A 27,004-nucleotide genomic window follows, 5' to 3' on the forward strand; every position below is an offset into this window, starting at 1 on the left:
GTATTCTAATTACACAAAAAAATGAAAAGTACTACATAGCACTTGAGATAACAGGGCTCAAATTCGCACCACATTCATCAAACATATGTTGAGTCGATAGGTATTGTACACAGAAATGGCATTTCTCCCGTGCAAACATGCAAATGTATACTTTTTAGAAAACTTTATTTTTATTTTTCAACCAATCTATGTACTGTACTCCTTGACATTGGATGACGCATATGAGCAACAAATATAAAGAAAGAGAGCGCGGGGAGAAGGAGAGAGTTAAAAGATAGAAAAAAAAAGACACAGAATGAAAGAAAAGAGAGAAAAATAAAGGTTTACGCTTATATGTGCATTATTAGAACGTTTTGCAATTCAAATGGAATTTGATGAAATTAAAAAAAAAGGAAATGTATTTACTTACTAGATGCTGATTAATTCACTCTCACAGGACCAAACAGACACGCAATGAGAAAACGAGATCCCAAGTCGGCGCAATGTTCTCTTTAAATAACCCTACTCCCAAGGCATTGTTCTAAATATATATCACGTCATTGAAAGTCACCATGTTGTATTCACAGGGAAAACACACAATTTGTACTTTGATATGGAATTAAAACCTCTTTATCATTAATGTTATATTACATCACATTCGGGAAAAGTTATGCGGGTTAGATTTTCTTACTTTACACAGAAAACGATATTTTTCTGAAGCACTTGATATTAGCTGTCCATGTACTTCGTTGCCTTCAACATGCAGTGTAGCATCAAGCAAGCCTTCAAAATAGCATTATGCAAGCCTTCAACGTAGCATCAAGCAATCCGTCAACATAGCATCAAGCAAAAATACGAGCACCACATACAGATTTGTTTACAGCTGTTCATACACAGGATAGCTCCGGCCTATACCTGAGGACCGTGATGTCGATTTCATAAAGAGTAATTAGGGCCACAATATTGTCCACTCCTGTTAGCGCCTTCCCTATAACGAGTCAACAAGGATAGTGTTAAATTGTATCAATCAATGACACCATTAACAGGATATGTTCCATTAAGGTATGTTAACGACGTTTAACACTTGTTAATTCTTACACATAGTTCCTATTTCACAAATCAGAGATAATGTAGAAAAAGTTAATCCATTCATAGTAAATATGGATGTTTTAATGAATTCTCTCTCTCTTTTAACTCCTTTGGGACGACGGAGTTATGTATTGTCTGACTGACAGAAACAGAATCATCGATAATTGATCGTGTATTTCACTGATAGATGGTTGTTTGATGACATGTAAACAGCCGTTACATATTAGCAGCCGCTGATTTTCCTCAGAGAAAACAGGAGATGGATGAGTGTTGAACGTTTGTTCCAGTCAAGGTGCGTTTGCATTATGTCGCATAGTACGGAAGCTGAACCTCCAATAGGAGAATCACCAATCAATAGGCACGCCGGTAAGTCAAGCTAGGATAACGGTGATAGTATTAATACAAGTATAGATTACCGCGGTCAAATACGGGTGTTGGCCTAATTTAAGTGTGGTCAGGCACGTCTTACAGTGGACTATTTATTAATTTTAGGTTACAAACATTGCCGTATAAACCACAATACATGAAATGTGACACAGAGTGGCCAATCGATCGCAAATCATCAAATAAGCGACATGCTTTCGCTAATCGAAAGTTCATATAGGATACATGCATATTGCTTAATCCGTGTCATTTACATGTAATGTCGCGAAAAATGATGGAAATTACCATTTATTCTTTTGAAGCAATCCCAATTTTTATCAGTGGTGCAATGTAGTGTATCCCGATGATAGAAACTGGGATTGCTTCAAAAGAATAAATGGTAAATTCCTTCATTTTTCGCGAGATATTATTTTGCATTTAAGAGTGATGACACTTATTTGCTGTTAAAGTATCACGGAAATGGTAGTTTCAAAAATAATTAACAATATAAAAAGCATCCCCTCTAAATTGAATGAAAGTATTCCCAAAGTGAGGCATATATCGCGAAATCAAGTTTACTTGAAAAACTCATGTTATGTAGTAGTCAAGACTAGAAAATGATATTCAAGTTATTTACTTCATTATGGATGAAACGTATGATAAGTGTATTGGTTGGTTGTAAAGGGTTAAAAAGTCCTATTTACAGCTAGTCATTTAAAGATGTGACTCCATGTGTGTGATGCACGAGTCAATTTGTATAATGTATGCTGTATGCGGTACATATATACTGTTGTATTTGCATCCTCTTGATAGCGCATATCTGATACCGACTACGTTTAGAGTGCGTGCAACCTCACAAAAATACCATGCCGAAGGCACCCAGCACAGTATTCCATCCGGTCAAATAATACCGAAGATTAAATGTTCAACGTTATGACTACGTGTTTAGTATTGTATAGCACAATTACGTAAGTGGCAAGTGATGTTGTACATTTCTTTATTGATCTCTGTGGTTTTTTTGGATCTAGATATTTTCTCTTGTCGCTTACCTACGTCCGAGTGGTGTCTCCACAGACACACACACCTTACTATGTTATAAGCAGTAACGAGACCGTTAAGCCACAAACAGATGCCATCGACTTTTTTTTTTATCTTGTTACACTATTGACGAAAATAAATATTTTCGGTTCATACAAGAAAAAAAAAGAGTTTTCGTTTGATAATTGAATATGGGAGTGAGACATTGTGCTACGAAGCAGCATAAACATTAAAGGACAAAACCTACACGACACCTGGACGTCTCTTACACAAAATATTAAATAATGCAACATATACAGCAATAAGAAATATATTGTGTTTTGTTAAGTTAGGTACATGTTCACGAAAACGAAATCGATAAGTTGGTGAGATTTTTGAATAATAACTCTTTTAAAAGTTAATGTACTATCTTAAGTGCTGTTTATATATTCAAAGCAGAAAATAACTCAGAGCCATTCCGAAACAGATAAAATATACCCAAGCGTCACAACCAACATACCGGAAAAACTATAACCTTGGGATCTTGTTCGTTTCCTATCCGTCCTTTCTCCTTTCTTTCCTATCTACATTCTGTTTCAGGTGATGTCCTAGGCACCTGTCATCATATGACTCTGGATGATGTGGAGTTGTTAAACCCAAACAAATACATATCTTTGTTTAGGGTTTTGCATCATAGCAATAACAGTTGATAATTACATTTTTGGTTGACTCACGCTCAGTGAAATTTGAACTTCGCACTTCCTTTGAAACTCGATGGAGCAGTTGGTTTGACCAATCGAGATTGCGAACTTGTAATTGTACTGTCGCAGATATCTAGCCGATTCTTTGAAAATGGATGGCACGTGAATTTATATTTTATGACAACACGATAAATGTATTTACACAGATCAGATTGTACGAGAAAGCAAATTAAGACGTGGAAATAAAGAAATGCTAATACAAAAATTGATTGTGTATTTGGTTGGATCCATGCCATCATAAAGTAAAGTTGGCCTCGAGCAAATCTTACATTCAATTCATTTAAGTTGCTAGATGCTCCTTTCCCTTCATCAGACCATGGAAAAAATCAAAGGCAAATTCAATCCATAGAACAAATTACAGCTTGAAATTACTAGAACAATTTGAAAAGAAATCTGGGGTTAACGGGTGAGGGGCATACCGAAATGAATCAATTTTTTTCTGTGAGATTAATTTATCTTTCCTGTCCTCGCCATGGCCGTGAGACATGTATCAACACAAAGGTTAAGATTCATTAACTGAGGCTCTGATTACCCCTCCCCACGGCCACAACATACCCACGCTTCATCCTCAATACTTCTGTAACAGTTGATAAACACCAACTGCCAAGCTATAGTTTGCTGCCCCCTGATTACTGAAAAAGTAACCTCAAAATTAAGTCCGTGGATGTAGATACAAGTATCCGTTCAGGTAAAAAGCTTTTTGTATCTGCCCGAGGAGGGTTGGTTTGGTTATATTTTGTTCCAAGTCCTATGAACAGCTGATAAATGAAGTTATTTAATGTTCTGAACATGCGTCATACCTAATGCAATGACTATATATAGGAACTATCGAAACTTGACCAGCGAAAGAACTGTCACTTTCACAATGCAGATAACAACTATTTATAGTCATATTTTTAATTTCAAAAACGTCGAAAATGAAGCAAATATTAAAAAAAAAAAAAAAATGAAATTGCGAAAAGTCTACATTTCTTCCATTTAAGGACTCATAAGTGGCGTTTAAAGTGAAACAGTAAGAAAGTGTTTGCTTAAACTGTTATATAGAATTAAAAGAAGCAGGAACACCATACCGTACAGCGTTAAAATTACGTTGTTTTGTTAAGAGGATATTTTTCATTTTGACTAGTATTTCAAAAGAACTAATTTTAAGTGTTTTTTTGCAGATGAACGATTCATATATTACCTACAATATGAACGAAAATATAAATAAAATTATCGGGAGAGCGGTAATCAACACAAAAGAGACACAACTGAACATTTAATTAAGATAGTGTTTCGCGAAATAGTATGAAAGAAAAAGGAAAACGTTCAGTGTTTGACAAGGAAAAAGGCTCACATAACCTCATGGCAATTGTTGAAGACCTACAAACAGCTTATATGCGATGAAATATTCCAAATTCCTCGCAAACTTTTATCGGTTTGGAATAGCTTTATTTTGGAATTTATTGTTCTGTTAATATATATGCACATTTTGTAGTGCTACCACAATGAAATACCAGTCAATGATATTACCCTAAATGCTGCACGTTTAGTAGGGAATAACGCTACTATTTGAGGGCGTTTGTATGTCCTTAAATGCGTGGGGACATAACCCATTGCCTTCCTCATTTGGATGAACGATCAACACTAAGGCCCAAATAGAGTATTGCTAAGGAAGGCACTAGGAAAGAAAGATTTTGTTGGAAAGTCCATATCGTTGTTCTTTACAGCCCATCAATACAAAAGAGGTCATTAAAACCAATAAGTCCCTGCAGGTAGGGCGTAAAGATTTACCTGCTGTCCCCATCGCATGATCGTAAGAGGCGACTTTATTTGGGATCTTATCTTTTCTCATCTTTCTAACCAACTTTTTTCTTCCTAATGTCTCCCTTGACAAGGCCTCATTTTTGGCCTTAAATTTCCAGATCGACATTCGAGACCAAACGGTTTTCTGAACTTATTAATTATCTTTAAATTATCTCGATAGATTTATGTTTTACTTTATTTTGTAGTTAATCCATTCAATTTTCATATCAGCCATTCGATTTAATCTAAATAAAAATAAAGGACCACGCAAAGGTTACACATCCAACATTGTTGTTCGAAAGATAACTAATGACTTCCGAAAGGTAACCAAAAAGGTGTTCCGAATCGTGCTCAAAAACGTAGATTGAAAGCAGAACCTAATGGGAAAAACATCCCTACAGAATAACGGTCCAATCCTAACTGCACTGTAGAAGATGTTGAAGGAAATTACATCAAACAAACGAAAAGGTTATGATGAAGTTAAACTTGAAAAGTAAAGGTGACTATGCTTATGTTTGTTTAAACAGAAAGGCAGTTGTTGGCAGGTAAGAGGTTTTTTAGGTAAGATTTTCTTTTAGGTAAGAGACATTTACTGTTTTGATTAAAGATTTGAGATTCGTTGTATTGTTAAAGAAAATATATAGAGATCCCGAATATTTCAACGGGCGCAGAAGATGTATACTTTCTGTATCGCTTCCTTAATAATGTCTTTGAAAGCCTACCGAAGGATCTGGGTTTTTGGTGATTTTTGTTTTTTTACGACTACAACAGTGTCCTAAATTTTAAACCTGAACAAATGAAAAAGAATTTAAAATTAACTAAATCTATAACTGTTTATGCACTTCTGATACCGCCGACAATCGTTCAAAGATCCCTTTAGTTTAACATAAGAGAGTAGTAATACTGTCAAGTTTTGATTAAAACTAAGAGTTATCACACCATTTTTAAGAAGTGTTAGTAAATTATATTATTTCCAAATTCTTTCAGTAACATTTTATTTTTTGAGTTTAAAAACAATTTATTTTCATTTATCAAATTCCTTCTTTTAAAAAATATAATATCAATATAGGAAAATAGAGCTGTCTAAGTTGTCCTTTATAGCACACACAGCGTTATTATATACCTTTCAGAAGCAGATGTATTATGCTTGACCTACTCATAAATGCAAGTTAATTCTTCGAAGAAGTCAGAGGAGGCCTATTGTTGTTGATTTTTGTTTTTATTTTCTCTGTTTTATTTTCATATTGCTGTTCTTGAACACTGACATTATTTAATATATATTATTCAGAAAGTTTTACAAATGGCTGGTAATGTCTGGTGTTGATATGCTGCTTTTAATTTCCCATGAAAAACTTGATTTGGACCGCATTCCTTTTTCAAAACATGTAGAACAATTGTGGGAAATTACAATAAAAGCCGTTGGAGAATCACGTTACATCATGAATTTCTGCAACATTATCATAGATAATATTTCATATTAAACTAATTTGATATAGATTGTTTCAATCGCTATCGGTTGATATTTCTTAATGTCAACTGTGACGTCAACATCCGCTTTAAAAACACGCGATCGTAGGATCCTTGTAACAAAAAATTGAACCTTTCGAAATGGCACATTTTACGTATTACCTAGTGAAAGCGTTCTAAAGTGTATTTTTATTTCCTATGGCTGCTTAAGTGCAAGCAAAACATTCATGTTTTGTTAAGGGCATGCTACATGCATACATCTCTTCTAAAACAAGTACCATTTTATTGTTTCTATTCGTAATGAAAAAATGTGCAAATGACGTCAATACATTGTATAAACATTTTAATGCCAACGAAAATATTGAATGAAACGATAGCAAAAGTATTTATATTATATAATTATAATATCGAAAAGTTATTATTCCCTTGCCTTTATATAATATATCTGGCATTCTTCAATATTGAAGTTCACAAAAAAAAAGATTTACCATCCACAAAAGAAAGCACTCTGGCAATCTGCACGATTCCGCACTATTAATCATAATGCTTTCTTACCAGGTATATTCTATCAACAGAGAGTTGATTCGGTCCTAACATTAAAATAAAAGACAAAATGAATCATGAGGAAACTTAAAATAAACGGGAATAAACTGAGTTTTGATAAAAACAAAGGCGGTTATTTTTACACCCTATTGTTCTCCTGTGAAATTTAGTTCTCTCATGAAAAGTATGTTTAAGCGTGTATTGACCGTTAAAACAAACAAAAACATATGAAATAAATAGACGAATTCTATAACTGATTAACGATCATTTAAAAAAACATCATAACAATAGCCCCTTTTTTGTAAAAAAAAAGTGCAAGGTCATCGGTGGATATCGATAAGGCTTAGAATAAACGTTTTTAACTTCTATTGTCAACTTTAAACGGAACGTTTTGACCTCTGTGTAAATTGATATCGCAGAAGTACCCGTCTATTTGGCAAGCAATACAATATCCCTAAATAACGCGTCAAACGTCATACAAATAGCACAGACGTAAGATTGATTTATTCCGATAAACAAAATAACAAAAACGAAGTTAAAAGCTGCAATACTATTCACCAAATTAGTTAAACCACGTTTAATGATACGTTGTCACATTTTGACAAAAGGGATATTGCTATGTACATCTAATAAACTCAGGTCAATAATCGGTTTGGTTTGGTTTTATTTTGTTTAACGTCCTACGGACAGCTTAGAACATTAAAGGACGGGCCTCCATTTATTCTGTGCATGCGTGTATGTGTGGCGCAGAAAGGGTATGTTGAAGTCAATAAGTATCGTTGATCTGTCAAAATCCAAGATGCTTTCTCTTGCTATTGTAGTTTTGTAGCTGTATATTTAAACGCTCTTTTCAGCACAACAAAAATAATAAACGGTTGAATTTTAAAATTATGAAGGGACTATTATCTTGGTAAGATGCATGTAATATGACTTGGTATATGAATGGAAATAAACAGTTTTGCTGTTAATATTTTCATCTTCAAAATACACACTGTACTTTGATTGATTTCTTTCCTTGGTATAAGCTGGATACAATTTTACTTCACATTAATTTAGAAAAGTAACTTGACATCATTTAGGCAATTTCGGTTCAGAACGTTAACCTTATTAACTGCATTCGTGCGTAAACGTATATATTTAATTTGTTTAAAAAGGATCGCTAATCAAAACATAACATGGTCATCAATGGTCGCGCAATAGAAAACGGTAGGCGTGTCAATAGTGACCAAGTTAAATGAGCTTCTCGAGAAAAAGACATTAAGCTTGGACAAGGGTCGATATACTGTATTTACCTTACTCAATGGTCATTTAAGGACATCCCTCCTTGAGGTAATACATGCGTGTTTGGTATAAACGGCATGTTTAAGAAGAAACCAATGCGTTGCAATAGTTGTAACAGATGCAATGTTTAAGAAGAAACCAATGCGTTGCAATAGTTGTAACAGATGTATGTTATTATTTTTCAAAACTGCCTTGGCAGAAAAGAAGGACAAAAGTGAAGATTTGTCATCAGAGCGCTAAATGATCTTACATAAGTATGCCAAACTTTTAACGGTTTCAAAAATGTTAGTCAGGGTTCAACGGAAAAAAAGATATATCGAAGGAACTCTCAAAGAACTAATCATGTGGCCTGTCAATATTTTGCATAGTATAAGGGGCATCAGAGAATACCAGAGAGGATTGCGCTAAAATCTAAAGATTAGGCACCAATCGACAATGTGATGTTATATGAGATACCTGTTATTCTTTTCAAATAATAATCAAGAAATTGTAAGCACCTCCTGAAAACAGCATGAAATAACAATGAATTAGCAATTGATAACTAGTCCGTTATACAAACCTAATATACATTGATAAAAAGCGTTATAATGACATTTTAACGATACTCACACTTGTTCAAATTAAGAAAGAGCATTAAATGTGTCACAAACCAACTTACCATGGTGGGCGACATGACGTCATGTTGTGAACCTGTATACACATCACTGACTTCGGGGAATAAGCACAAACGTAATATACAAAATTTAAAATCCAAACTGTTAAACGTCGAAACATCCGTTTAAAACAAGCAATGCCTCACTTGTGTCAATAAACAGACAAATATTTGACATAAATAATCCATTAAATTAATGTAAACATTTGGAACGATTTCATGTACTTTTAAATATATACCGGTTGTTTATCATGACAATGAAAGAAAGAGACGTTGTCAAAAATGATTCTCAATCTGGCAATTGATAATGTAAACTAGACATGCTCTAGAACGAAAATCTAAAACAAACTTTGTTTTACTGTATTAAGTACAGAGAGTGATATCGGTGGTAGTAAATAAACTCCTGAAATGAGGTTTCTTTTATTCATGCAATCTACGTACGGAATCTTTATGGGCTAGTGTCTTGGGCGTGGAGAACATTTGGGTAACGAGGACGCAGTGAAACTAAGAGATTAGTGAATGTGCGGCGAGCGATAACGAGTAAAGTATGCATAGCAAGGTCTATCACAGGCTCGCTATGATACCATTGCTGTTTAGCGAGACCTCGGAGAGCAGTCAGGCAGACTGTGGACGTGCCGAAACGCTTAAATGGCCATTTCATTGCAGATGTATCGTTATACGCTCAACTCATTGACCTTATACGACTTCATATTGTGCATGATATCGTAGATTAACATACACAAATGTTGATTTTATTTTATTTCCTTCATCTTCTAACAGAAGTATTTTACTAACTTGTTTATGCAAATGATAATGTACTTCAAGTATATCCAACCATTCTCTATTTTTCTGTTTTAGTCTAAATTAGCCTTCTAACTTTAAGTCTCAAGAAATGGTTTACAGGGAAAATCCCCCCCCCCCCCTCCCCCACGTTTTACTGTACATCTACATACGTTACTTTACTTTAAGCATATATTTCCGTTATTTTGACCAAAATTGACACTTATGATTATAAATTATACGAAATGGCCATAACATGCAGTACAAATATTTACTTCGGCATAAGCTTATTTAATATTTTTTATTAGGGTCCTCTATGTTCCACTTTGTTTTTTGTCTAGTGATTATTTGCACAATGATAGTTAAATTCATATATATATATCTAATGTATATGTTGTTTAAAAGACAGTATTTACTGTTACATAATATATCGTGATTCATCTGGGTTTTTTTTTGTAGTTTAATTGCCATGCTAGTTTTACTAAACAGGGTGAAGTGTGATATCACTTTTTTTAAATTACATATGTAGGTCACGTTTATGTACAAAGACGTGCCAGACAATTCAAAGAATACCGTTTCAATCACCTTGTACAGGTTCGGGGAGAGAATAAGCCTGCTGTCTGTACTGTATGTTGTACAGGGGCGACTAATGCGATGTCACTATAATAATCGAATGAGGGGGGTCCTTATGTGACTTCTTATTATAGCCAACAGCTAGAATCTTTACTTTCCTTTTTCTTTTCATTAGTGTGTTCGTAGAAACCGGTCTTTAAATGACCTTAGTTGCTGCCAGGAGGTTAAACAGGAGCAAGATCATTTCAACCAGTGTTTTGTATTTTTAAAAATGCGGTTATAATTCATCAAAATAAATCTGTTCTATGATAAATACCGTGCGTCACCAATGGCGGTATATTGATGGAATTGCACTCACCACTCGAGTTCGTTGATGAATGAGTTCAAAGCTATCTATTACATTATTTGACGTGGACTTCCAAGCACCACATTGATAAGATTGAAAGGACAGTGTGGCCAAACTACGTTCGCAGACATTGAACCTACCATAGCGGAATTTGAAAGTGGTATTTGTCTGATGGACATAGTTAATGAAAACTGTAACATTCTAGCAAGGCAATTTATGTAGATTGTTGTAACATCATTGATGGTTTAGAAAGTAAAAAGGTCTGAATGTCGAAACCTTGTTTTAAAATAGAGGGTGGTTGTACAATTCGTGTTCTTGTCGTTAAAATAAGATTTTAGCAGAGTATTGATTCTTAGAAAACACTTTCTATCCCTTCGAGTAGGGCTTCAGTGGCCGACTTGTTAAGGCGACTGACCATTTACCGATCACTAGCCCTCCACAACTGGGTCACGTGTTAGAGGCCTACGCGGGGCCAGACTCATTGAAAGATCATTGAAAGAAGTCTTTTTTATATAACTCTTGTGTGTATAAAATTAATACACATAAACTTATTGACACAGCAAAAACAGGACAAATACATTTTTAAACGAAAGTCCTTCATTATATTAATTCCCTCCCGATTCCCTCAGTTTCCTTCGTCTAATACGTTCTGGGCTAACACCGATGTTACACACATGGAGGAATGATGAACTTTATTATCATTATTTTTGACATTAAATTCGATATGTTAAAGGAGTATTTGCTATCAAGAAACGCTGCAAGAATTCATTAAAACGCACAGCCATTACATTGTCCAGTAGAGGTCGCTATGAGGATAAATTCGATATGTGTATGATCTGATAGTATATATGTTTTAAAAAAGAAGTGTACCCTTAGGTATAGAGTCGTTATCATGACTTACGTTTATGGTAAATGCCTATTTTTGACGTACAAACCTTTCATTGATAATCATCCACTATATTCAGGAATCATATATCATTGCACCACAGAAAAGCGTATATGATGTATCGAGAGAATTGTGGTCCTTCAACTGTTTTATTTCGTTAACCATTGTCTTTCCAGAACATTGTTACCTTGAGAGTCACTATGGTTATTTATTTGATCATACTTGATAGCCCTTCAATCCCTGCAAGCTACATTAAAAAGGGGATATAAGTCATTTGTTATTAGTTATCATGTACGATTTTGAAGATAAGTAAAGACACAATATTTGAACAACATTGGTTTATTTTAATCCTAGCCAGATACAGGCATTAGATCGCATGGCTCTGTAGATGAAGTGATACAGTTGTTATCTTGTTTGGCCATTTGACGCCATTTTTACAAAGTCCGTCGCCGCAGCAGGCTTCCGGTCAAATTTCACGACAGTAGCTTCTGTAACAGTGAACATTTTACATTCTCATTATATTTGTGGTAACCTGACAGTTGAGCGTATCTGAGCTACGTTTAAAATGAACATGAAACTTTCCCGTTTTCAAACATCATGATGATTTTTGAGACAGCATAGCCCATAAAACACGATATGATCATAATATAAAAAAAATATCAAAAGGTATACATACTTATCGAGAAAATGAAGCGTTAAAGTTATAAAAAGTGTGTAATGGGATTTTTTTTTTCTTCTTGCTTCCCCTTAAACAAAACGCAACGGAGGAAAACACGATTCTGTAGGGTTTTCACATAAGTTGTATAGACAAACTATGAATCAAAGAACACCCCGAACATTCTCTCTCTGAACTTGCACAGCTAGTTCGTAGGTCGTCTCAAAGCGGTTCACAAATTATTATCCGCGGTTATAAGGCCTTTGCAACTAGCCAATATCTTTCTCAGCTCCCTGGGGAGCATACAGCCGGTGCTGACATTTCGGCGCTCACAGCTATCATTAAACAATGGGAGGGGAAGGTCTATTATCAACCTTTAATAATAATAATTCGAGGTTCTTATATACCGCTTTATCACAACCTAGTTCGTAGGTCGTCTCAATACGGTTCACAAATTATTATCCGCGGTTAAAGGGCCTTTGCAACCAGCCAATATCTTTCTCAGCTCCCTGGGGGGCATACTGCCGGTGCTGACATTTCGGCGCTCACAGCTATCATTAAACAATTGTGGCACTGCCCAACTGCGTACTCATTTACAGCTGAGTAGACTGGAACAAGCGGAGTAAAGTATCTTACTCATAGATACAACACAGTGCCTTGACGTGACTCGAACTTACAACCCTTCGGTAAGGAGCCCGGCGTCCTACCACTAGACTACCGTGCCTCCTTTATTTGTCCCCACAACTAAAGACATAACACACACTGATTCTGAAGGCGACCCACAAGCCTCTTACAATAACATGCAGAAGGAAACAACATATGTCTTCTCTCCACGAACCAGGTTATCAATATATGTATGGATGATGTAATTCTGTAGACGAAATGTCAGACAGTAAGGGACCTTGCGTCTCTTGAACAACTGAAGCGTCGTAATATACCTACATTGATACTTCGAATGCTTCATTGATCAAATGCATATTGTATAAGAACAGAAGCAGACAGAGTTGACCCGATCCTGCATACAAAAATACATATGACAGAAATGTGATAAAAAGGGTTATCCCGAGGATAATGTTTTGCAGTGTGTTCTCATGCGATCACAGAAGTAGTTTGGAGAATGACAATAATGGTATTTGTACACAGCTACCTTACTAGTGTATAGCGCTGCTATGCAATAAGCTCAATATAACATTGTTCCTGTTTTAGAAGCAGACGAACAATAGTCAAAGACTTTGACAAACATTATGCTATAGGAAACGGACAAAAGCAATACTACAACTGCCGGGGTCCCTCTAGAGGTTTCGAATTAATGCATATGGACATTGCGTTGTCTTCACACAATACCATTGTATGTTTACACTACTTTTGCGGTATGGAATTTCTCAAATATGTCAATCTCTTGTACCGATATGTGTCCAATTCATCAAGAGTATAAACACGGACGCTTTTGAAATATGTATTGAACTAACCAGTTTCACCAGTGGTCGGATGGAACTTTCGATTTGCCAATTACTATTTACCGCATAGAACCTTTCTCAGGGCAAATAACAGGTAGTCTTTAGATGGTTATTTGTAGGTTAAACTGGATTTTAACAAACATCATAAACATACTTTCCTGCCAAAAACATTTTTATCCAATAACAATTTTCTGTTTTAAATTGGGATAAAGTCATTTCATTTCACATGTTATTTTAAAATCGAAAGACTACAGCAAATAATCGGTCAATCTTGGAAATATTAAGCTGCTCGAATTGTTTCATCAGGCAAAACCAATTTAACATGTAATCAAATTGAATTTATTATCAAAAACTGTATATTGTATTAATGTTATGTCTACGCATTTTACTTTTTAAATGTGTTATAATGTTTCTGATATAATCTATATTTCCTGTTTTATGTATTTGAAAACAATTATGAGAACCGCTGAAATGTTTCTTTCAAAGTTGATCAAAACACTGTTGTGCAGGAACATTACAATGTAACAATCGTTCGATAGCAATAAAGTATTATCACCAAGATGCTTTCATAAAAGTGCCTTGTAGAATTTCAGAAAATGCAGTCGTTTTTATGGGTATAGATTACATATACCCAGAGGCTACACTGCAATGACGATGCCAAATCATCTCTATCATAATTCATATACTAATGCGTAGATGATATTCAGATATATGTGGTTGCTTTTTTAATCGGGTTACTAAGTTTGTTTGGGGTTTAATTCCTCGCAACAGATAAGGTCATACGGAGACGGGTGCCTAGGGGGGTACAACAGACAAGGTCATACGGAGACGGGTGCCTAGGGGGGTACAACAGACATGGTCATACGAGGACGGGTGCCTAGGGGGGTACAACAGACATGGTCATACGAGGACGGGTGCCTAGAGAGACACATCCGAAAAAAGTGTAGGAAAGTTGAACGTAACATACAGGTGATTGTACCATTAAAATGAGGTAAAAGATACAATAAACCAAAACATGAATTACACTGCACTATACAGCTGTTCGCCTTATTAGGACTCATCGGTGATGCTAGGGGCCTAAAGGTTTGAAATTCCAATTGGTCTAAACCACTATTGAAACAGAAGGGAAGGTGCGTTAGCTACAGGTTAAATATTTTGTATACTGTGTATATTGTGGACGATTCCAGTACTCAAAAGAGATAAATGTTGCCATCAAGTCTACGGAAAACCTCTGGGGCTACAACATCCACTAGCAGAGTCTTGTATCTTGAAAGATGAACGAACAGCACCAAACGAGATAGAGATCCCAAGTGTTGCAAATAGGGTAGTTTAGTTGATCAATGTTTGTTTCTTAAATGCCCCCGTTTTAAAAAGACACCACAAAAGCTCCCAATTCTGAAGGGGGCCACAAAAGTTGCCTTTAATGACATGCAATGGGATACAGCACGCATATTCTTTCCCTGAATCAGCGGTTGGCGGGTTACTAAGTACTCTGTTCCATTTACTTCATTCTGGTTTTGTGTACTTGCAACAGCTGAAGTCATATGCAAGCAAACGGTGTTTATTGATGATAAACCTTAAGTGCTTTCTCATTATTAAACACCTTACAAATATATTTAATAAGTTCGTTTAAACCTTTTTTTTTTCCAAACGTGCAGATTTTTTATTTTTTTTTAAACATGTACGCATATTAGATCAATGTAAAACGAATATGCGGAATTTTGTAAACCTTGCATACATGTGTACAAGTAACTATACAAACACAAAGTCGACATGGAAGATAATTTCACAGATAGGTATACTTACTAACGAATGATGACTGATAACCGTATACAATGCGTAACTATTGACCGATTCAAAAAAATTGTAAATAAACACACACAAATGAAACAGGTTTGTTTTTGTGTTTTCTTTAACAGGCGGCACGTCCACAATTCAAGTCATTTAGATCCAACCAATGTTAACCAAAGAGGATAACATCAAATTGAAAGGTTAAAATGACCCAAAGAGGCAAAAACCTCCACAGCAAACGCATTTGTTGTAAAACATGGCATCAGATATTTTTGTACAAATGAATTGATTGTAAATAATCATATATTAATTGCACAGAAACTGTATCAAACAGATTTTTCATTGTTTTACATAAAGAAAAACGTAACGTATTTGTTTAACATCGTCACATTCGATCATGCAGTGTTTGACTGTGAATGGTTGGTCGCAAAGAGTACAAAAAGGTTGAATTTCATCACGTAAAATATAAACGTGTAACGTATGGATGGCCTATGTAAACGTGAGAGGAAACTATCTCTCCAGTGACATATTCGGCTAATTTGTTCCCTGATGACAGAGTGAAGAGTATTTGGTACTCACACTACACATCATGATATAACAGCTGTTTCAAAATTCTCATCTTCAAACAAAACCTTTTCTAATTCTAGTTTGATGTATACATTTTTGTTAATGTCTATTTCAAAATTGTTGTTAGGTTCTCAATGACTGGCAATGTCGGTGGGTCGTTAAACAACACAAAACAAAACAATCAAACAAAACATAAACACATTGTCAAAATGTGAAATTAGCGTTGCGTTTAGAACGAACACCAAACACAATAATCATTTCAAAAGATATATCTTGTATTACATATAAGCAGAGGTATTAACATGTCCTGTCATTAGTATCATTCAACGATTAATCTAGTGTGTTTCTCTACACAGAAACAATTTCTACAGTCTTCTTTGCAGTTGAACTGGTAAATTTTTACCATCGCATCCATCTTTGTGTGGTATTTGTTCACAAAATTTAATTAAAATTCATCGAAATACACATTTAACGTTTTAAAAATGATTTCCCGACTGATAACGAGTAGGTGAACTTAGCGTTCTTGTCTTCCAGCATAAAATGCACCTACGCAAACATACGAAACTCGGGAAGTATGTAAGTGGTACCTGACTAGAATAGAACCCGTATATTTATCTCATGGGGTTTGAAGTGTATTCACACAAGTTTGTGTCCGTTTTTTTAATGAACAAATGTAATTGGTTTTTCAGTTAATCAAATGATAAATAAAACAGTTGAACTTTATTTTCCTAGCCGCATCAAAGAAAGAGTACTGCCCGTAACAATAGCGCATCGCTGTGCTTGTTCCTAGCGGTTAGCAAAAAGCTTATCTAACAAGACTGATAGTATTAGCTCTTGCTTAAAAACAAACACATACAAAAAGAAATGATATTTCAAAGACATCAATTATATACAGTAGTTCGTTGAGTTGGACTTTCCAAAATGTTATTCTGTGGTTTTGCGGTCCATCCACATAGTGAATCATATGACGGGCTCATTTTAGTACCTACCTGACTGTTTATTATTAACCTTCGGCTACTAATTTTTTATAGATTAAATCCCTTTACACACCTACCATTGCTCAATATGCCAATGTGTGACCATGGATGACCTTGTTAAATGTAATTATTGATCTTAAAAAGTTCACAAATAGAGTATCATATACAATAAGGTCAAAGAGTCTTACACAGTAAATAAGAAAAAAAGAGATATTGGAAACCGTTTTCCACAAGTATGAACAAATTCATTCAATCGTTTACAAATTATGTGGAATGGTGAGGAAGGCAATGGGTTCTGTCCCCATGCCGGGACATACAAAACTCTTTAAAAATGCTAGTTGTTATACCCCGTTTGATGTTCAGCTTGAAGGGTAATGGCAACAACTGGTTCACCCGTTATCAGTATAATTTGACCGGGCATTTCAGGGAAGGTCGGCATCAGATCCGCGCTAGATCAGCATCAGCATCAGCTAGGTCGGCATCAGATCAGCATTAAAGCCAGAAGTGAGGTACACACATGCATGTATGCACATCTCAAATGGAGGCACGTCTTCAAAAGCTGTTAATATGACATTAAACAAAATAAAACAAACCAAATCCTCTACCTCGAACATAAACAATTTTACTCGATATCAATTCTGTGTTACTGGCCTCTGGTGACACGTTCCTATACCACTGTCTCCAACTGTATACATGTTATCGTTATCACGTATATAAACAGGCTTAAACCATAAAAAGTACTAAACCTAAAAGGAGACATTGACTAAGATAAGAAAAGTAATGAAAAGCACTTCACGATATAAGAACGACTGTATTTGACATTTATGGGCAAAACAAATAGATTAAGACAATTTACAATGCCGTCTGACTTATAATAGATTACATCATTGGTATATATGTCACGTGCATTAACCTTCAGCATTTACTTACTACGCTGTATTGTACCATTTATAAAACCAATAATATCCTAAGTCTTGTCGTAGATAACTTAACCAGATGATGAAGAGAGATGTCCTACTTTTGATGTTTTCGTTCGTCTTATTAGGGCGCATCAATATGGTATCTATATGTTGCGTCTTTTTCCGACGGATTGTATTCTAGCTTCCAAGAATCGTGAAAAAAAGAATACGTATTCATTACCTCCTTGATACATTTATTCATCAAGCATGACGTTCAAGAATAGTACAGATACATTTATTGCCCAAAGATGATGGTCACTTTGCTCCCAAATTTGATAATAAACGAAACGGAATCTAATTGTATGATCGGTACCTATCCTTTATTTTTCCAATAACCAGCTGGTCCTATACAGATTTATTATCTACTCCAGAGCTTTATTGAAGTTTAAAGATATTTCTTAATTGATGTGTTCTGTTAAGATAACCACAAGCAGAAAATAAGGTAACACTCTTTTAGAAACTGATGAATTGAGATGTGTTGCCTAATAAATATGGAATCGTAACTTGTTTGTTTGTTTGTTTGATTTTGTTTAACGTCCTATTAACAGCTAAGGTCATTTAAGGACGGCCTCCCCTGTGTGCAAGATGCATGCGTGTAGTGTATGCGTGTGTATTTTGGGAGGCTGCGATATGTTCGTGTTTATCTCCTTGTGATAGCGCGGAACTGATGCCGACTTTATAGTGCTACCTCACTGAAACATACTGCCGAAGACACCCAGCAGGACGCCTCACCCGGTCACATTATACTGACAACGGGCGAACCAGTCGTCCCACTCCTAATTTGCTGAGCGTTAAGCAGGAGTAGAAACTACCATTGTTAAAGACTTTGGTATGTCTCGGCCAGGGGACAGAACCCAAAGCCTTCCTCACAGGGGCGAACGCTCAACAAATGGCCAAAAGTGAGGCATTGTCAAGGGAGACATTAGGAAGAAGAAAGTTATTTAGAAAGGAGAGAAGAGATAAGGTCCCAAATTTAGTCGCCTCTTACGATCATGCAATTGGGGGCAGCAGGTACAATTCTTACGCCCTACCTGCAGGGACAAGGAATCGTAACTTTCGCGAATTCACTTCTTGTCATTATTGAGGATAAGTTCACCTTGTAATGGCTGATTGAAGACATATATTCCCGGATTTAACACACAATACCGTGGCTGGCACCATGTTTAGTGTAGAAAACACATACTGGAAACATAGACTGTCTATTTAGGCATTCGGGATGTCTTCCCTTGTGTTTCTTTGTCTTTCCGTGTTCCCGCGGTATCGAACTTCAACTTCCAAATTTGAATTGAAGTTGTAGTTTTTTCCTCGGTACAAGTCAGTAAGTAAATGTAAGGAATAACATGAAAAACAAAACATTGCAGGCGCATTCATTTGAGTATTCAACACTATGAATATTGTCAAAACATGTTTCACACAAGAATGCTAGATTTTGTTTGCTTTTTCAGTAAAACGCATATTTGCCATGTTATATGGAATAAATGCAGCAATTCACAAACGTACAGTACTATCAGTTAGGTTGAACGGCAAAGTTTGATTTTATTTCGTCAAGATTTCGCTGACTTTATACTTTTTTCTTCCAATTTATAATCGAATATTGCGTGAAATGTCAAGTTTGTACTGTCCTCGAATCGGATCCAGGTCCTAACAAATGACATGGAATTGCTCACGAACTATGATATCGGCCTCAGACTTGCTATTAATAATGCGCCATCACTGAATTCCCGAAAGAGCTCATAACAAATCAGTTCAAAGGCATGTCATGTTACCAAAGGAAAGCAAATGTGTTTAAAACAAATCAAACAAATGCCCTTAACAGCTCAACTAGGAAATTTCAATTTTATGGAAATGGCACGAGCAGATAATTGAAAAGTGAATCAAAGAGTTTGAATGGATATGATTCTAACTTAATTCGTTTCGTGAATGGATTAATATGGTTGTCGAAAGTCATGTACCTTAACGTCGCCTATTATGGATTCAGATAATGCTGGTTTATCAATTGTTTTCAAATTATTCTGAACACATTTTCACTGTTTTCGTGTTGAATTCGATTACATTACTCACGGTTTGTCTCATTTAAAAGCTTGAAAAATTTCAAAGCTCTAATGGAATCGAATATTTCATAACCCAATCAGTGTTCAAGTGCATTCAGAATCTGTGTTCTTATTCGAAGCAGTTGTGCTCTTTTACTTTTATTGTTATTAGTGAGTATTGAATACGTTGAAAACTACGTCATAAGCAGACAAAATATTAACGTTATAGTGCCGTTACCTGTAAGAAAAAACTGGTTTTTATACGCAGTCATAAAACTCCACAAACGTAATAAAGATATTGTATTAAAGTCATTTAAAATTTCAATGATTTATATTTATGTAAAGGATAAGATTGAGAGGCATTTCCCGACGTCTACTGATCTCATTAGAAGCAGGATTGAAACCATGTTTACGTCATTATTATATAAACTCGAATTAAAGAGAGTATAATCCGACGAAAGGCGACTATATCTAAAACAAATTTTTAAACACTTTGGAAGATATCTTATTTTGAAAGCTCGTTGACATAATTATGTAGTACAAAATTGTCTTTGAATGGCCATGACATTACTACATACAACCGCAATAGAACGTTAAAACAAATATTATTGTCAGCATAAGGACAGTACCACAATGTCAACAACACAACACTTGGGATTTAACTATTACCTTCATTTACTTCTTTACTGGAATCTTCCCAGGCAGCAGTCTCCATATGACCTTGGGAGTTGCGAGAACGTTAACCCAAAACACTGAAACGTTGAAAAGGATTGTTTCTAATCTGATTTCATGAACTTCATTATTATTCTACTTGATACAGAACAGGTAGAATAAACTGTAAACACTAAAAGTTTTTAGAAGTACATTTCATCTGATCTGTGACGTCCATTGCACGTACTGTAATTAATTTCCAAACAACTGTCTGAACATCCCTATGGACTTGTTCCGATAGATAACGGGAGAGTTGATCAACCAGCTACAGCAAATGTAATAAATTTGTATTTGATTTACCTAATTCATTTACAACGGTGAGCATACCATTCCCTTGAGTGGCGTATTATCAGTCGTCACTGTTTGTATAAGTGTATTCCTGACTGACACACGTGCTCATTTTCTATCCCATGTGATTTTTTCCTTGCCTCTTGAGACATCTTCTCAACAAGGTTTCAACGAATTTGTTGACAAAATAACCAGCAGTCGTGTTGTTACAAGAGCAGACTATGTGATACGATTCAAAAGTTATATAGTGAGTTGCACATGCATGAGGTACGGTCGATATCAGTTTTACTAAAGCAAGGAGTTTAATTTAAATTAGGATATGCACGTTACTAGCTTACAACCACATTATTGGTCTAAAAAATCGAAGTTTGTGGTTTGAAGTGTTTGCAGGAACTATGGTTGAATTATGAGAATGCCACTTTAGAGTCAGTTTGCAATATTGTTTTTAACATTAAATTGAAAGATAGTATTCTATCAACAAGCTGCTGTCATAAAAAATATAACAAGGTCCGCCTAGGTGAACACCTGAAAGAAACAGAAACAAAAGAAGGTAGGGATTCTCCAGATCCGAAAGGAAGCCAGTCGGAGTCCCAGATGAATAAATCGGCAAGCACAGACCATGCCACACAAAAACGTCATGTGATTGACTGGGATAACTCCAAAGTTTTGGACAGAGAGAGCAATCTGTTCAAGCGACAGATAAAGGAAGTCCTCTGATTACGCCGCAGTGGTCCAGCCATAAATCGAAACGAGGGGGCTCAAGACGCTCACACATCTATGACCAAGTATTAAACAAAGCGTAGTTGAATCGAGTCATTTCGGTACATATATAACAACAATTGTACATACGCTTACAGCGTAGCCGAACCCATTTTACACCTTTGTGTGCATACGCTTCACTTGTCATTTGTCTGATGAAGGTGACAGTGTACATATCGTACTAGCCATCGAAACGTCACATAGAACATTTAATTGTTTGTGTAAAAAGAACTTCTCATAATCCATACTTACCAACCCGAAGAAAATGTTTAGAAATATAACAAAAACAAGAAAAGAAGTCCCGGTGTCGCTCTTTCACTTTTGTCGAGTGATTTGTATTCAATTTTATGATATCAATAAGTTCTGATCTCATCCTTGTCATAAGTGTATGGCATAATTTTCCTAATTCACTTCTTAATCGAACATTACATTCCTCTCCCATACAGGTTCAAGGACTCAATAAAGGAATCGCAAGTGACAATTAGTATTTAATTATCTTGAGGCGACGAGGGGGGTTCTTGTGTCGTCTTGTCAAGTTTTACAGAGGAGACCGACAAAAATTGAGGCATTACTGTTTTTTACAATTATGGGGCACACTATTTTTAATTTTCATTGCAGTGTGGTGGCACAATAAAGTTGCACTCCAGTGTTTGCATTATATGTAGACTCCGTCTTCATATGACGGCAGATGTCTAAGAATGCAAAACGCCAAACATACATGATGACTTCTTTACAATTAAATTATGACATGATTGCAAAAACGTAATATATGTGGGAATGTCATAAGTGTTTAAAAATATATAACAGACACAGATCTTCATTAATCTCTTGAAAATCCCCTGAATTTCCATTACCTCTTTGTGTTTTCCTCCTTCCTGCTTGGTTCCAAAATTCATGATTTTAAACATATCTCTTTTATTCATGCTCTGCATGGCCTTGGAATATGAATAAATAAATACCAAAGAAGATCAATCATATTGAGTAGATATTTTAACCGATATTTTGTAAATGCTCAGAAAATGTTAAAAATAGCTTAAATCATTAATGTGTTTCATAACAAACATATACACATGTATATATATATCAATTTATAGTTGCAATTATGTTTTCAATTCTGGTATAACTACTTGACGTTCGTTTAACGTAGCAAAATTGGAGGCAGCGATGGGTATCGGATATGTAAAACTAAGTTAAGTACGGACGTTACCAAGTCTTTGATTGTCCATGTTATAAGGACACAGTTCACAAATGGTGTCTTTCTATTATATATTTCAAATATATGCCCCTTCACTTACAAAGCGCGGTACAATGTGGTCATTTGTTAAGAACAAAACGTGGTCCAGATAAAACTTTTTTCATTCGTTGATATCGAAATTGGGATCCATTATAACGCATTTTTAGATATATTTGAGTCACAAATTCAACCAGGTGTAAATCGTTTTGTTCCTTAATTTTACTTACCAAAGGGAACTTATATAGCATATTTTTACATGTGTTAGAGGCAGAATATATTACTTAATGCTTTTTAAAGTAGCAATCGGTATCTATTCTAAAATAATTTTACATGCGCTCCGGGTGCAAACGGACCTAGACGTTTAATTATTGAGTCACAAACGTGATGCAGTACAGACTGATTTTACATGAATTTAGGCTCAGCATGAAATTCTTAACATGTGTTTACATTTAAAACTAACATAAGGAACATGAATTAAACAAAAGCAGAAAATAAGTTCGTTCAATACACTTACCAGTTCTTGTTGTCATCCCAGCATTTTTTTTTCCATACGTCTAAATCGAGTGAAGTGTTTCCAGGCCTGTAAGTTACCATATACCTGAAAACGTGAAAACATCATTTTCATTTGAAAAAAACAACAACACGCAATTGTTGACTAATACTACAGGACGATGCTCACGAGATAATAGCTTCCCCGACTGGCTGAAATTAGCACCACGTGATGGTATAAAGCATCTGACCAGCGCCACTAATTGTTTAGTGTCATTTAAGAAATCAATCCAAGCAATACGGTGTTGAGCCAAGAGACAATTTTGTGGATGTGGACTGTAGAAAAAACCGGTTATTAACACTTGAGAGATTAACTCACAATATATCACACCGCGGAAGGACTTTTACCTGAATGCTTAAGAATGTATAAACAGTATTGCTCTCTCAAATCCTTGAACAAATCAGTTAAAAGTCTAAAGTTTGAATGAAGATACATATTTATATTTGCATGGCGGCAGCCTAGATGACATGTGTCGTCATCTGATTGAAGATCATGACGCCAAGATAGGCTTTAATTTTACATTCTTGATATCCAATCAATACAGAAGTGGTCATGTGGGTCAAGTATGCATCCCAAAGGAAAAGGCACCGAACAAACGAAGGGTAAAAGACGAATACCAACTTAAAAAGAAAAAAACATATCTGCAATTTTCAGGTAGTTTATAATTGTTGTGACCATTACTGTTTCGAAAAAAAATGTTATATGTATTATCATACTAAAATTCCAGTGGTGTTGGCTTAAGGTCCATGAAATATTATTTGTGACGTCACAACATATATCCCCGTTCGTGAATATTTCCCCATACCACAAGTGCCATGTTTTTTTCAAAACAGCTTAATCTTGCACACGTCGAGATTAAAGATCAATAATGACAACACATACATCAACTAATGGTTAACGTTTAACGTTTTATTAATAGACAAGACCAAGCAAAGACGTGCCTACATTTGTGTAATGTATGCGCGCATATTTGTATATTTGATGCAGGTGGTATGTTTGTGTGTTTGCCTCCTAATGATAGCACGGATCTTGTGCCAGACCAATTGATAGAAAAAAAATGAAATCAAATCAATAGCATTTCAAGATGTCAAAAAATAGCTTGATAAAATCAGTAAAAATGTTGTTTCGTTGATACGTCGTTTATCGTTTATGCGACGGTTGGTATCGGAAACGAGACTTGACGGCACAATCAAAGCTGAAATTCTCCAACTTAAAATGCTAGTTGATATCTTAAATTGGAAGGAAATCAAATGTTAAAGAACGACAGTGTTGCACGATGGATATTTTGTCGGGGTATTGTAACCTAGTTCCTCTGATGTCGTTAATCTTCATGCTTGATGTGTCGGTGGCGCCTTGGTCAATAGAAAATGATTACATGTAAAATTCGAAAGAGATTTTTCAAATTATTCTTTGCCTTCGGGAATCCGTGCGGTAATGCTTTTCATGTCAAACTAATTCGGATTAGATTCGAATCCGTCACTCCAGGTTCCATTATAATCATTTAGAGTATTCAGCATAGAATCCATGAGATTCATAAAAGTACATAAAAGAAATTATAATTGTATTTCTAAACATTATTGGCACCCTTCATTCTTTGTTATTAGAGCACAACAATTTCTAAAACACACAAAGAGTACTTCAGATATTCATGATATACTGCAATACTGATGGCCTTCAAAGTTCTATCCCATTGGGCTACAAGTCTACCAGACCAGAACAATTATTTTTTCTGTGTGATATCTGACAGATCTACATTTAAGTGAAGGGATCACGGGATTAACCTTCACGTGGTTCGGTTGGTTTTGATTTAGTTTTACTTCCTATGTGTGGTAGTAGGGGTATGGTGGTGAATTTGCATCAATGAAAAAACTCGGTCTGATGCCGATTTTAAGTGCTACTCTGTACCTCACTTAAATACAATATGTACCAAGCCGAATTTTAATCAGTTGTTGCGATATCGTACTGTCAATAAAGTAAGTAATAAGTATCAGGACACGGCTAATCAATGAAAATACTACATTTACATTATACCACTCAGGAAAGGAATCATTATTTTAGAATGTTCCTGCAGGTAGGGCGTAAGAATTGTACCTGCTGCCCCTAATTGCACGATCGTAAGAGGCGACTAAATTTGGGACCTTATCTCTTCTCTCCTTTCTAAATAACTTTCTTTTTCCTATTTTCTCCTTTGACAATGCCTCACTTTTGGCCATTTGTTGACTGTTTGCTCCTGTGAGGAAGGCTTTGGGTTCTGTCCCCTGGTCGAGACATACCAAAGTCTTTAAAAATGGTAGTTTCTACTCCTGCTTAACGCTCAGCAAATTAGGAGTGGGACGACTGGATCGCCATTTGTCACTCTAATGTGACCTGGTGGGGCGTCCTGCTAGGTGTCTTCGGCAGTATGTTTCAGTGAGGTAGCACTATAAAGTCGGCATCAGTTCCGCACTATCACAAGGGGACAAACACGAACATATCGCAGCCTCCCAAAATACACACATATACACTACACGCATGCAACTTCCACACAGGGGAGGCCGTCCTTAAAATGACCGTAGCTGTTAATAGGACGTTAAACAAAATAAAACTAAACCAAACCAAAAAAATGTGTTTGATAAGAAAACACAACATGCTTCCATTCATTAGGTGAAGTTATAAGACAAAGGTGCTCCAATATGGCTTTACCTTTTGAAAAAAACTGACATATTATCCGCAAATAAAAGGGGATTTTCTCCCTTTGCCATCATTCAAAAATACAACTTCAAGATAAATAAAAAACATGATTCTGCTTAAGATAGGACGCAAAATAATTCGCATTTTCTTCTTCGAAGCGTGGCAACTGTGGTGAATGCAGGTGAAATTGCAGGGAAATGTTGTCCCATATAAACTAAAAATGGTAATAGAAAGATTTAGACCTCCCTACATTAAGCACTGGAGGATGTGCCGAAAGACTGAATTCATGACTGTCAGGAAAGAAAGACATCAGACAGAAAGACAAATGCGTCACGTGAAAAAATAAGTGCACCTGCAAAACAACACCATGATTTAAATATGGAGGTCAATCCGCTTTATATAGGAAATGAGGTACAAACATGGAAACTGTTTTCTTTACATTTTCCGCAGTAGAATAGATAATCATTTTATATCTGAATATTATGGTGAGATATATAATTTTGGATTCGTATTTTTCATATTATCTCATTGGGAATAGGAATAAAATGGTATAACATGGGCGTGTTATGTAACATTTGTTCCATATAGGTTGATTATACCTTAAATGAAGCACCCTAATTAAACACATCTGGTTAGTAAATGAAAACATAAAATTCCTAATAATTGAGGTGTTTACTGTAACATGAAGATACTCTTTAAGCTAACTGCTCACGCACACCTCGATATGATGCTGACTGTCAAATCAAGACAAATGTATCTTTCCTAGCAGGTCAAGTTTTTTCAAACGAATAACAAACCTGTGTAATTGCATAGAACCGTATCGCAAAAGGCAAG

General features: G+C 35.5%; 1 protein-coding gene across 1 annotated transcript in view; it reads right to left on the minus strand.

Moving 5' to 3' along the window:
- LOC110458893 (sex peptide receptor-like) overlaps nucleotides 1-23,514 on the minus strand; it is a 149,727-nt gene extending 126,213 nt beyond the window's left edge. Inside the window, exon 1 of the mRNA XM_021510860.1 lies at nucleotides 23,465-23,514. The gene's annotated coding sequence lies outside the window, so the exon portion shown is untranslated. The remainder of the gene's footprint in view (nucleotides 1-23,464) is intronic.
- Nucleotides 23,515-27,004: the final 3,490 nt, after the last annotated feature.

This window comes from Mizuhopecten yessoensis, unplaced genomic scaffold (genome assembly GCF_002113885.1).
Source record: "Mizuhopecten yessoensis strain PY_sf001 unplaced genomic scaffold, ASM211388v2 scaffold9847, whole genome shotgun sequence".
In the NCBI taxonomy this organism is placed as follows: Eukaryota; Metazoa; Mollusca; class Bivalvia; order Pectinida; family Pectinidae; genus Mizuhopecten; species Mizuhopecten yessoensis.